The sequence below is a fragment of the Bos taurus genome, chromosome 14 (genome assembly GCF_002263795.3).
Source record: "Bos taurus isolate L1 Dominette 01449 registration number 42190680 breed Hereford chromosome 14, ARS-UCD2.0, whole genome shotgun sequence".
In the NCBI taxonomy this organism is placed as follows: Eukaryota; Metazoa; Chordata; class Mammalia; order Artiodactyla; family Bovidae; genus Bos; species Bos taurus.
The window spans coordinates 6,674,725-6,687,701 of record NC_037341.1 but is presented as its reverse complement, the minus strand read 5'-3'; the positions used below and the strand labels follow the sequence as shown (position 1 = coordinate 6,687,701).

Below are 12,977 nucleotides of genomic sequence, written 5' to 3'. Positions count from 1 at the left end.
AGACGGGCTGACTCCATGCCTTTTTAGATTAATAGTGGCATTTGTAAACTAGTGAAATTCTAAATGAGGCATGGTCATGCTTTTTTCCCCTAAAATCCTACTGATTTTTTTCTTAAGTAGAATATCTGTAAACTCTAGGACCTAGAAATATAATTAATTTCAGTCAGTACACCTTTTAAATACCTATAATGTCCTGGATTTTTATTCTGAGCCAAGTTTGGTACTGATTACATTACATAAATGATTGAATTTATTCTTAAAAACATTTCTGTGAAGCATGTATTCACTTAGTAACGTTTCTTGAATGAATGAATGCATGAATACAGTTAAATAATGAATGTGTGTTGAGTGCACTGTGTTAGTTATTAAAGGTTCAGAAACTAGTTCAGTAACTAGTACAAACTTACCTTCCTACTTCAAGGAATGATAACAACTTACAATACATATGTACATAAAGCAATAGTTTTCAGGCACTGGATATCAAGGAGCATTGTACTGTGATCTGTAGTGAAAGAAAATCACACAAAATAAACCTCATGTTTGGTCTGATTCTGTGCTTTAAAACACTTTCCCAACTTCAGCAGAGAGAGGTGGGATCTGCAAGGAGGGGAAGTTGAGACATATGTTTGGGGGGTTCCCACTGCATGTGCATGAGGTGAGACTCCACAAAGTCTAGCAGAGAGCAGCTGCTGTGCACCAGCATCGCAGAGATCATGGAGAACCTGTAGGTATGGGAATTTCAATCCAGCCAGAGTGGAGAGACCTCCCACTCCACAGAGTGGAGAGCACCTCAGGGATTCAGTTGAGACCTCATAAAGGCCAAGACTGAGGAGTAATGACCAAATCCTAGACACAGAATCAATCCCTAGGATACAGAAAAAGTGAAAACAAACCAGCCATTAACAATGTAAACAAAAAAAAATCCAAGCCTGGAAAGTTGAGAAAATCTAACAGCAATTTAATAACTCCTCAAGCAGGATTTAACGCTCTTTAAAAAAAGACATGATCCAGACTTCCTACAATGCATTTTTTTAAATGCTCAGTGTATATTTAAAAATTGTTAAATATGTGAAGAAGTAGGGAAATTTGATCTGTAATTTATAGAAAAATAAGTCAGTACCTGATCCAGTCATTGGAAGTAGCAAATAAGGACTATAAAACAGTTATTATGAATACATTCAAGGATATAAAGGAAAAGATAGCTATAATAATTAAAAAGAGAAAAATATTTGAATTCTAAAAGTGAATATTATAATACATAAATAAAATTTATTTAATGACGATATATTAGAGATGGCAGAGGAAGAATCAATAAACTTGAGATAGATCAGTAGAAGTGATACAATCTTAATAATTCAGGGGGAAACTTGAAAAAAGGAAAAGTGCCTCAACAGCAAGTGCAGTAATACAAACTCTCTAGTATTCATGTGATCGAAGTTCCCAAAGGAGAGTGTAGAGAGAATACATCAAAAAAAATATTTCAAGAAATAATCGTCAAAATGTCTCAAATTTGATGAAAATATCAACCTATAGACCTCTAAAGCCCAGCAAACCTAAAGCAGGATAAATACAAAGAAACACTGGAATGGAAGAGAACAACAGATTTTGACGATGTTAAAAAGATCATAGATCCCATGACTTAGAGGACATGGATAAATTCCTTTACAAGCATAATTCAATAAAAGTTACATAAGATTTTTACAAATTGAAATTTTTATTCTAAAATGTATATAAAAATTCAAAGACCTAGACAATAAAATAATATTATAAAAGAAAACTTGAAAGTCTTAAACTATCTGATTTCTGATTTACTGTAAAGCTACAGCAGTCAATACAGGATAGTATTGGCCTAAGGATATAAAAATAGATCAATAGTAAAGAATTAGATAATCCAGAAATAAATCTATACATTTGTACATTTGGATCAATTCATTTGTAAAAAATGCATGCCAACAACTTAACAAAGAAAATTTTATGCAGCAAATGGAGGAAAAAATCCAATACTTTCCTCATCAAACACAAAAATTATTTCAAGATGAATCATGGACATGTAATACTATTGACTAAAGTCAATACTATTAATCTTCTTTAAGAAAAAGAAGAATGTATTCAAACTTCAGTATGGCTGAGATTTCTTAGAAAAAACAAAAAAATAAACCCAAAAGAAAAAAAAATAATAAATCAGACTTTATAAAAATTAAAAAGCTCTAGTCATTAAACAAAAACAAGCCTGTTAAGAAAAGAAAAAGGCAAACCGCCAACTGAGAGACATTATTCACAGTACCTATATCTGACAAAAGATGCATGTCCATAATATAAAATAATCCTTGTAAATTAATAATTTTTTAAAAGTTATAAAAACAGACAAAAGACTTGAACAGATAATTCACAAAAGAAGTATATAAATGGGCAATGAGCTTGAGAAAAAGCTTAACATCCTTAGTCATCAAGTAAAAGCAAATTAAAGCCATAATGAAATACCATTACATATCTACTAGAATGGCTAAAATTTAAACAGTAACACCAAATGTTGGCTAGGATGGAATGCCACCAGAACCCTCATATACTGCTGGTGGGAATGCAGTGATACAAATGCTTTGGAAAAATGGTTTGGCCATTTCTTAGAAAATTATATATCTCCCCTATGATTTAGCAAATTCATTCATAGATATTTTACCCAAGATAAATGAAAACATATGTCTAGAAAAGACTTATCCAAAATGTTTATGAGAGCTTAATTTAATAACCCCAATCTGCAAACAACCTGCAATAGGAGAAGAGAATACAGTGTATTATATTATATTAATATATTAACAAAATGTGTTTGGTCGGTCAGTCATGTCTGACTTTTTGCAAGCCCATGGACTGTAGCCCACCAGGCTGCTCTGTCCATGGAAGTTTTCAGGCAGGAATACTGCAGCTGGCTGCCATTTCCTACTCCAGGGATCTTCTTTACCCAGGGATCGAACGCTCATTTCTTGTGTCTCCTGCATTGGTAAGTGAATACTTTACCACTGAGCCACATGGGAAGCCCCCAACAAAATACTAATTAGCAATAAAATGTATAAAGTGTTGTTATCCACAGCAGCATGAATGAATTCTAAGAATATTCTAGTGAGTGAAAGTTATCATATACAATGCAAATGTAAAATTCATTTATTCAAGAAAGGCAAACCTAACCTTTGGTGACTGAAATCGGAACACTGGTTGCCTCTAGGGTGGTAAGGATTAAATTTAGAAGGGTTATGGAGAACTTTCTAAGGTGACAGAAGTGCTCCTTAATTTTACTGGTGTTTTTCGGTACATTGAAGAGCACTTGTCAAAACTCATTGAACTGTGCCTTTAAAAATGTTTATTTACTTGTGCATAATGGCATCTGGTCCCATCATTTCATGGCCAATAGATGGGGAAACAGTGGAAACAGTGTCAGACTTTATTTTTCTGGGCTCCAAAATCACTGCAGATGGTGATTGCAGCCATGAAATTAAAAGATGCTTACTCCTTGGAAGGAAAGTTATGATCAACCTAGATAGCATACTAAAAAGCAGAGACATTACTTTGCCAACAAAGGTCCATCTAGTCAAGGCTATGGTTTTTCCAGTAGTCATGCATGGATGTGAGAGTTGGACTGTGAAAAAAGCTGAGCGCCGAAGAATTGATGCTTTTGAACTGTGGTGTTGGAGAAGACTCTTTAGAGTCCCTGGGACTGCAAGGAGATACAACCAGTCCATCCTAAAGGAGATCAGTCCTGGGTGTTCTCTGGAAGGAATGATGCTAAAGCTGAAACTCCAGTACTTTGGCCACCTCATGCGAAGAGCTGACTCACTGGAAAACACCCTGATGCTGGGAGGGATTGGGGGTAGGAGGAGAAGGGGACGACAGAGGATGAGATGGCTGGATGGATCAATGGACATGAGTTTGGGTGAACTCCGGGAGTTGGTGATGGACAGGGAGGCCTGGCGTGCTGTGATTCATGGGGTCGCAAAGAGTCGGACACGACTGAGCGACTGAACCGAACTGAATTTTTATCTAGTTAAGATAATCCTGTCTGTCTGATTCCAGTGCCCACATATTTTCCTGCTATATTATGCTGAATATCAGGCAAAATGTTAACCACTGGAAACTGTACTATCCTGAAATGAGTCAGCACCTTGTAAAGCAAAGAGAATGGATTCCTCTATTAGAAGAGCATGAAGAAGCTGTTTATAAACTGTAAAGGTAACAGAAATATTTATATTTATTTTTAAAGAACTATTATTATAAACTGTAAAAGCAGTGCTTTGTCACAGGGGTTTTGGAAAAAGTGGCTATTTGCATTACCTGTGACTGCATAAACAATTACTAAGACTTCTAAGTGGCTTAAAACAGCACACTTTATTCCCTCTCATTTTTCTGTGGGTCAGGAATTTGGAAGAGACTTAGCTGGGTGATTCTAGCATTGAGACATCCCATGAGGTGGCAGTCAAGTCCTGGAGGGGGTGCAGTTATCTGAAGGCTGTAGGGTCCTCCTTCAAGTTTATTCCTTGGTGGCTGACTGGCCTCAGATCCTCCCTGGCCCCTGGCAAGAGGCCTTAGCTCTTTGCCAAGTGGGCCTCTCCAGACTGCTGACAGTACATAGGATGCGGCAGTTGGTTTCCCGCAAAGCAAGTGATTCTGTGATTGAATGGAAGTCCTTATGCCCTGGTGGTTCAGACAGTAAAGAGTCTGCCTGCAGTGCAAGAGACCTCTGTTGGATCTCTGGGTTAGGAAGATCCCCGACAGAAAGGAATGGCAACCCACTCCAGTATTCTTGACTGGAGAATTCCATGGACAGAGAAGCCTGGAGGGCTACAGTCTATGAGGTTGCAAGAGTCAGACATGGCTGAGCGACTATCACTTTTCCCCTATGCCCCAGGCACACTGAGGCCAAACACCACCAAAATGTTGGAGTTTGGAGCAGAGAAAGGTTTACTGCAGGACACTGCAAGGAGACAGGCGGCTCTTGTCGTAAAAACTGAACTCCTTAAAAGCTTTCACAAAACGTTATTATAGAAAAGGTGAGAGAGGCGTATGATTAGTTGTTGCAAATTTTGGGTGTCAAATCCTTTGTTCTTGAGGTCAGGTCATGGACAAGTCAGGATGTTCCTGTAAATCTCCACTAAAACCTGTTATTCCCTGTTCTGACAAGAAAGGCAAGGTTCCAAGCCTTGAATTTTGCCCTCCGAGATCCAAGTCCTGGCTAAGAGGAGTGGATCCCTGCATCACCCCATCACCCCAAGTCCAGCACCCAGTCTGGGTCCTCCTACCAGCGCCCAAGCTCAGCTGAGGAGGCACATGTCAGCTGGCAGCGCCCATATGGCCCGGTCCCCAGACCCTGCCCAGCCATTATCACTTGGGGAGCCAGGCTCCCAGGACCCAGGCTTTTTATTTAAACTGGAAAGAATCGTTTGTTCAAGATCAACAGGAACACATGTTGTAGCAAATATCAATCAGGTTAATCCCCAGCTCACCATAACTGCTCTTCTTTGAGAATAGCCCCGACCACAGAAGCGGACCCAAAGTAATGACGTGCAATGTCTTTGCACCTTTACCCTGACCTCTGGCCACTTCCTAGGGGTAGAGAACTCAGCTAAGCTGGACCAAGTTCTGAAACTTGAACAGAGAGGCTGAAGGCGGTTGAAGCTCTCACCTTAATGGCAGTGTCCGTATGTTCCAGCTGCCAAGGACCCCAGCCCATGGAGTCCGCCACTGTCATGAGGTCGCAGAGGTGGGGATGGGGGAGAGGCCCGCTGCTCCTTAAAGGGCTCTGGGGCGCTACGGGTCAGTGCACCAGCCTGTCCCCAGGCCCCCAGCTCACCTGCCGGGCTGGAGGGCGCCCGGGGAGAAGGCTGTGACTGATCGCATCTTATCACACTCTCTACCGCGAGGACCACAGCCAGACTGACTGTTGGTGGAGCCTGGACTGATACAGTCTCGCGCGGAAGGTCTCGCGGTAACAGCTGCACTAACAGGTCTCGAGGTAATGGCTGCCGCTCGCCCTGCCCCTATTCCAGTTCAAGAGAAAGAGCCCAAGACTCAAGTGGAAGCCGCGGTCCCCTCTTTGCCCTGATGTTGCTTTGCAGTATGCTGTCGGTCACGCAGACTAGGCCTGGTGCAAGCAGGGGAGACTCTGCCTGGTGAGCCCTGGTGGGCAGGCACCAATGAGTGTCCCTTGGAGTCCGGCTACCGCAGTCGCTTTTTCATCCCTGCTCAAGGACTCTTTAGATGCGCAATTTGGAACACTTTACTGTTTTAAAGCCCCTGTGTCTTAATCTCGGAAATGGAAAGGAATCATTGTATTTACCTCAATGGGCTAAAGTTGGACTGTATCTTGTACTTACCTCAAGAGTCCTCAGAAGGAAACATGAAATGGAGTAAGTTTTTGTTACGTTATCTTAAAGCACAAATACATTGGTACTGGTCCTGTGGCGTGTCTAGTATTCTACTGGGGCGGGGCGGCTCTGCCAAGGGTCTGCATGGTGATGGGCCCTGCAGCAGCAGTTCCCCTGGGTCGTGATCCGAGGGATCTGGTCCCTGGTTTGTGCAGCCTGAGGGCCGGCTGTGTCCTGGGCACCTGGCTCCCTTGATGGTGATGCCTACGCAGGGGCTGGGGACCTGGCCCTGAAGGTGCTGCCAGCTGAGGTTCGGCCCCAGGCCTGGGCACTGGCTGGAAGACACAGACCTGCTGCTGGACGAAGGCTCCAGTGCAGGGTGGCCAGCCTAAGCAGGGACCCTCACTCTCCCAGCCAGGGCCTGGGCCTCGTAGGTGAAAGTCAGTCCTTGGAACTTGGAACAAGATGAGGGGCAAGGATGTTGCTTTGCTTAGCCGATTTGTTAAGTGTTGAAAGCTGCCAAGAGTCATGGAGAAAGAATTTGATTCCTCCCCTTCCTCTTCTGGTATATTTCCCAAGGCTATGACCTTTAAGAGCATTATACCTTTAGATAAAATGTTGCAGAACAGAGACTATCATTTGCTTTGATGGACTTTACAGGCATATGTGGCCTGACCTTGACTTGATCATGAAGACAGTTGCAAAAACAAAGGATGGGAGATCAAGAAGTTTGCAAGAACTAATCAAGTCCCTCCCTCACCTTTCCTATAAAAGGACTTTTTTGGAAGCCTTCAGGGAGTCTGGGGGTTTTAAGGCATGAACCCCCTTTCTCCTTGCATGGCCCTGCAATTACACTTCCTCTGCTCCAGATGCTGATGTTTTGGTATTATTTGGCCTCACTGTGCATTGAGTGCAGGGGCTTGTGTTTGTAACAGTATCACAGTCCTGGCCAGGTAGCCTGCTTAAACCTTCTGCCACAAACTGCACTAGGTCAGTTTTTAAAAAGTGGCACCTTCCTCTAATTTGGATCCTTGAAGCTGAGTAAGTTCTGTAATCAACCTTTATCCAGTGGCTCCTCCCCATTCTCGCTTTATTCACCCCATGTGTTTGGTATCTTTTGCCTGCTCTTCTCATTAGACTGTGAGCTCTCTTGAAGGAAACTTGTGCTTTAGTCTTTGTATTTTCCAAAGCCACTGTTTGAACTTCATATTGATTTTTACATAGCCAGTGCTCAAATAGTATTTGCTGGCTACATTTTACGAAGCTGAATATCCAGGAAGTGAAAGCTACTATCACAAGGTATATCAATCATTGTCCCCAAAACAGTGCATAGTAAGCCACCTCAAAACTCAAAGCCATACAACCACAAACGCTTAGTCTCTTGCTCATGGGTCCACAGGTCAAAGGAGAACTGGCTGATCCTGACTGTGCTTGATTGGGTGGTGTTGCTTCAGGTCTAGGCTTGACTTCTTGCTGCAAGTCTCAGCTCAGTTCTGTGCCACCTGCATTTATTCCAGCTGGGACCCAAGCTGACAGACAGTGCTTACCTTGGGAATGGTCTTTTCAGGTAACAGTTAAAGCACAAGAGGGCAAATAGAATCCTTGAAATGCAATGCATTTCAAGCCTTTCCTTGATTCATGAACCTCACTACCTCATTGGCAGAAATGGATCACATGACTAAGACCAACATCAAGGAGATTCAGAAGTAATTGCTCTGCTTCCAGTGGGAAGAGCTTTAAAGTCACCTGGAAAGGGGCATGCAGAAACTGATGAAAGTTGGGGCCAGTAACTCTGCCATATGGGATACTAAGTTGTCAGAGCTATCCAAGAACCAATTATGGCTGGGAACAGTGGACTCTTGGAGAAATATTTTAATATTGTTCCTTCACTTCTAGAACTGGGAAACACTTGAAATCTGCATGATAGTGATGTGGGCTTTAGAGATCCTACCCTACTTTTTTACATTGTGGCTTAGACGGTAAAGAATCTGCTTGCAATGCTGGAGACCTGAGTTCGATCCCTGGGTTGGGAAGATCCCCTGGAGAAGGGAATGCAACCCACTCTGGTATTCTTGCCTGGAGAATCCCGTGGACGGGGGAGCCTGGCAGGCTATAGTCCATGGAATCGCAGAGTCAGACACGACTGAGTCGGTGTTTATTCCAGCTGGGACCCAAGCTGACGGGCAGACTGACGAACACACACACATTTTCTTCCACAGGTCTTTCCACTGTTTTCTTTCTCTGAGTTATTTTTCCTCAAACACAAAGTAGAGATAATAAAACCTACCCAAGTTGTTGTGAAAAATTAACATTAATTAACATACATGAAATTACTTGGCATTACAATGCATTCAGTATTTGTTTCCCCATCTGTCCTTCTAGAGGGTCTAGGGGTTGAAGGGTACTTTGATTTTTCCAGCAAGCTTCTGAGGCATCAACTCAGTCAGGGAAGGACTCAGCTTTCCTGAGTGAAAAAGAGGTAATGACAGAGGATCTTTATATTCATCCACTTGTTGCTTTAAGATAGATAAGTGATCAGCTGTTGCCTATTTTGGTTTCTCAAACACCAAGTTATTGCCATAGAAACATAATTATAATGAGTAATTAAATAAAAATGTTTTCTGAAATCTTTTAAAATTGAAGTTCTAAATTTCTACCTTTTCACTCAGTTCATATAAGATCCTAAGATCCTGTGCTCGGCAACTGAAGTCCTGGCTGCTGCTGCTGCTGTTGCTAAGTTGCTTCAGTCGTGTCCGACTCTGTGCAACCCCATAGACGGCAGCCTACGAGGCTCCACTGTCCATGGGATTTTCAAGGCAAGAGTACTGGAGTGGGGTAAGCATAACTCAAAAACTGTAGCATATATCTTATTAATATTTTCTTCCAAATCAGTGAGCTATTTTCAGTCACTTTATTTTTAAAAATGAAATAACTTCTCCCTAACTTTATTATGAACATGCAACTTCCACCCTTTTCCTGAAGAAATGGCATCTAGCCTACTGAAACAATCTGGAGTTTAACCTTATTTTGCTTTGCATCCCAGGAAATGTGTGTGAACAGGTCGGTGGAGAAGGATATATGTTGAGAAGGATCTTTCATTAACCTTACAATATATCTGGGCTTGCTTTGCTGAAAAATTCCATAGCGAAATCCTTGAAGATTTTCAAAGACCTGTTGGTTTCCCTCTTCCTCACACTCTATACCACCAAACCAAAGTACATCCTATGCCCAAAATACATTTCAAATCCATCTATGCAACCTGTTTATTAATGATGTGGGCTACAACTATATCCTCTCAAATGCCTCCCTGTGTCGGCTCCTATCGACCATCCCAATTACTTTTCACATAGCAACCACAGTGGTCTTTTGAAAAGCTAGAATCATATCACCTCTCCCCCGGGAGAAGTGATAAAGTCTGTCTCTTGAAAGCCTTCCTGTGGCTTCTTGTTGCAATTATAACGTGTCTTTGTTCTTAATACACATATGTGTGTGTTAGTCGCTCAGTTGTGCCCAACTCTTTGCAATCTCATGGACTGTATGGGATTTCCCAGGCAAGAATACTGGAGTGGGTTGCCGTTTCCTCCTCCAGGACATCTTCCTGTCCCAAGATCAAACCCGGGTCCCCTGCATTGCAGGCGGATTCTTCACTGTCTGAGCCACCAGGGAAGACCTGGCTGCTTTATTAATAGGCCATCAGGGGTCTACTTGGAACTGTACAATCTTGCCTTTTTTACCTCTCACCATCTTCCCTAGGTACTAAACCCTGTTGTACTGAGCCTTCTCCCAGATCTTTAATATTCTAGCTCTCTTCTCCTCAGGATCTTTGTGTGAATTGTTCCCTCTGCCTGGAATACCCTTTCCTTTACTCCCCACATGTCCAGTTTCTTCTTGTCTTTCATCTCAGCTTAAATGTCAACTCCACACAGTGGTCTTCCTTGATTCCCAATAGATCTCCTTATTATTTTCTGCTACCATCCCATTTTCTTCTTTCATAGTACTTACCCCAATTTGTTATTATAAATGTATTTGTATTTTGACATGTTTAACGTGACTCATCCACTGGATGTAAGCCCCATAATAACAGAAGTAATATCTGTATTTTGTTCACCAGAGTATAACGGGGCATTGTCCTGTGCTTAATCCTGGAAGATGCTCAATAATTATTTCTAAAGTGGAGGAATGATTGTGAATGAATGAATGAATAAGAAGGCAGAACCATCAATATTTACCAAGAAACCTAAAATATCTCTGAAGCACCATCAGATAGCCATCACCGGAACTTTGCCCATGGTAACTAGGCAGTATCTTTTGGAGGAAAAAAAATCAGGTTGTGTGTAAAAAAGCTTGGATACTGGTCCAATTTCCCATGGGACTGCCTGAAACTCTAAGGATCTTTCTGAACTACAGCTTGCTGGTAGGTAAAACGAAGGCCTACAACTGAACTGGAAATGTTTAACCAGGAAAGGGCTGTTACCATGGACATGCATTTTATCTCATTTTGCAGTAGTGAGCTTCCATCAAATTCTAAAATATTCTTGATTCCAAAAAAGTTAAGAGACATTGGATTAGGTTAGTTCTAAAGTCCCATATGCCTCTGACAATCTGTGTTTCTATAGAAAGAAAATCAGTGTACTGGTCAAGATTAGACATGACTGCATGTAACAGAGATTCCAAATAACAGCACCTCAAGCAAGACTGAGGTCTATTTTATCTCTCCCTCCTTTAGGTCTGGAGGTGAGCATTCCAAGGTCAGTAAGGATTCCAAGCTGTCAGAGACTCCAGGTCCTGTCTTGCTGCTCTGCCATCCTGCCATCCTCTGCCATGACCCATGTCTGCATGAATATTTGAACACATGAGTGGATGGATATTCCAGCCAGCAGGACTGAGGTAGAAGAACATCTCCTGTTTTTAAGTGTAATTTTCACATAGCATGGGTCCTTACTTCCTGTTGGCTAATATGATTGAGACAGAGGTTAAGAGATGCAGATTTCACTTTGGGTGGCCAGGTGCTCAGTTAAAAACCAGAGGTTCTAATACTTTGGAGGGCTTCCAGGTGGTTCAGTGTAATCTTCTGGATTCTTCAGTAAAGAATCAGCCTGCTAATACAGGAGACCTGGATTTGATCCCTGAGTCAGGAAGATCCCTGGAGAAGGAAATGGCAATCACTCCAGTATTCTTGCCTGGGAAATCCCCTGGAGGGAGGAGCCTGGTGGACTACAGTCTACGGGGTTGCAAAAGAGTCACATAACTTAGCAACTAAACAACAATACTTTGGAGGATCAAGGCAATAAGGAATCTTTGCCAAAATCAGAGATTCTGCATAAGTCTTAAGTGAAGAGATGTGTCAAATGTCTACTATCACAACAGATAGACTAAGCAAAGGGCAATTAGGTGTCCAGACTGCCTGGCATAGTTCAGTTCACTTGCTCAGTCATTTCCTGCTCTGTGCAACCCCATGGACTGCAGCACGCCAGGCCTCCCTGTCCATCACCACTCCTGGGGCTTGCTTAAACTCATGTCCAGCGAGTTGGTGATGCCATCCAACCATCTCATCCTCTGTTGTCCCCTTCTCCTCCTGCCCTCTATCTTTCTCAGTATCAGGGTCTTTTCTTTGCATCAGGTGGCCAAAGTATTGGAGCTTCAGCTTCAGCATCAGTCCTTCCAATGAATATTCAGGACAGATGTCTTTTAGGATTGACTGGTTTGATCTCCTTGCAGTCCAAGGGACTCTGAAGAGTCTTCTCCAATACCACAGTCCAAAAGCATCAATTCTTCCACATTCAGCTTTCTTTATAGTCCAACTCTTACATCCATATATCACTGCTGGGAAAACAATAGCCTTGACTAGATGGACCTTTGTCGGCAAAGTAATGTCTCTGCTTTTTAATATGCTATCTAGGTTGGTCATAGCTTTTCTTCCAAGGAGCAGGCGTCTTTTAATTTCATGGCTGTAGTCACCATCTGCAGTGATTTTGGAGCCAAGAAAATAGTCTGTCACTGTTTCCAATGTTTCCCCATCTATTGGCCATGAAGTGATGGTACCAGATGCCCTGATCTTAGTTTTTGAATGTTGAGTTTTAAGCTAGCTTTTTCACCCTCCTCTTTCTCTTTCATCAAGAGGCTCTTTAGTTCCTCTTCACTTTCTGCCATAAGGGTGGTGTCTTGATTCCAGCCAGTGCTTTATCCAGTCCAGCATTTCACATGATGTACTCTACATTTAAGTTAAATAAGCTGAATGACAATATACAGCCTTGACATACTCCTTTCCCGAATTGGAACCAGTTTGTTTTTCCATGACCAGTTCTAACTGTTGCTTCTTGACCTGCATACAGGTTTCTCAGGGGGCAGGTAAGATGGTTTGGTATTCCCATCTCCTGAAGAATTTGTCACAGTTTGTTGTGATCCACACAGTCAAAGCCTTTAGCATAGTCATTGAAGCAGAAGTAGATGTTTTTCTGGGATGCTTTTGCTTTTTCTATGATCCAATGGATGTTGCCAATTTTTAAAAATTTATATATATATATATATATATATATATATAAACTTTACAATATTGCATTGGTTTTGCCATACATTGACATGAATCCACCATGGGTGTACATGTTTTCCCCATCCTGAACCCCCCTC

The 12,977-nt window shown here is 42.0% G+C and overlaps 2 long non-coding RNA genes across 3 annotated transcripts in view; one reads left to right on the top strand and one right to left on the bottom strand.

Moving 5' to 3' along the window:
- Positions 1-5,931, bottom strand: part of LOC132342176 (uncharacterized) — a 54,174-nt gene extending 48,243 nt beyond the window's left edge. Inside the window, exons 1-2 of one of the 2 annotated variants that reach the window (XR_009490440.1) lie at positions 5,669-5,931; positions 408-502 (exon numbers count right to left, since the gene is read on the bottom strand). This is a non-coding gene — a long non-coding RNA (uncharacterized lncRNA). The remainder of the gene's footprint in view (positions 1-407; positions 503-5,668) is intronic. The other variant, XR_009490439.1, reaches the window with a different exon arrangement.
- Positions 5,932-5,942: 11 nt separating this feature from the next.
- Positions 5,943-11,523, top strand: LOC132342177 (uncharacterized). The gene is made up of 3 exons (XR_009490441.1): positions 5,943-6,392; positions 9,020-9,185; positions 11,077-11,523. It is a non-coding gene; the product is annotated as an uncharacterized lncRNA (long non-coding RNA).
- Positions 11,524-12,977: the final 1,454 nt, after the last annotated feature.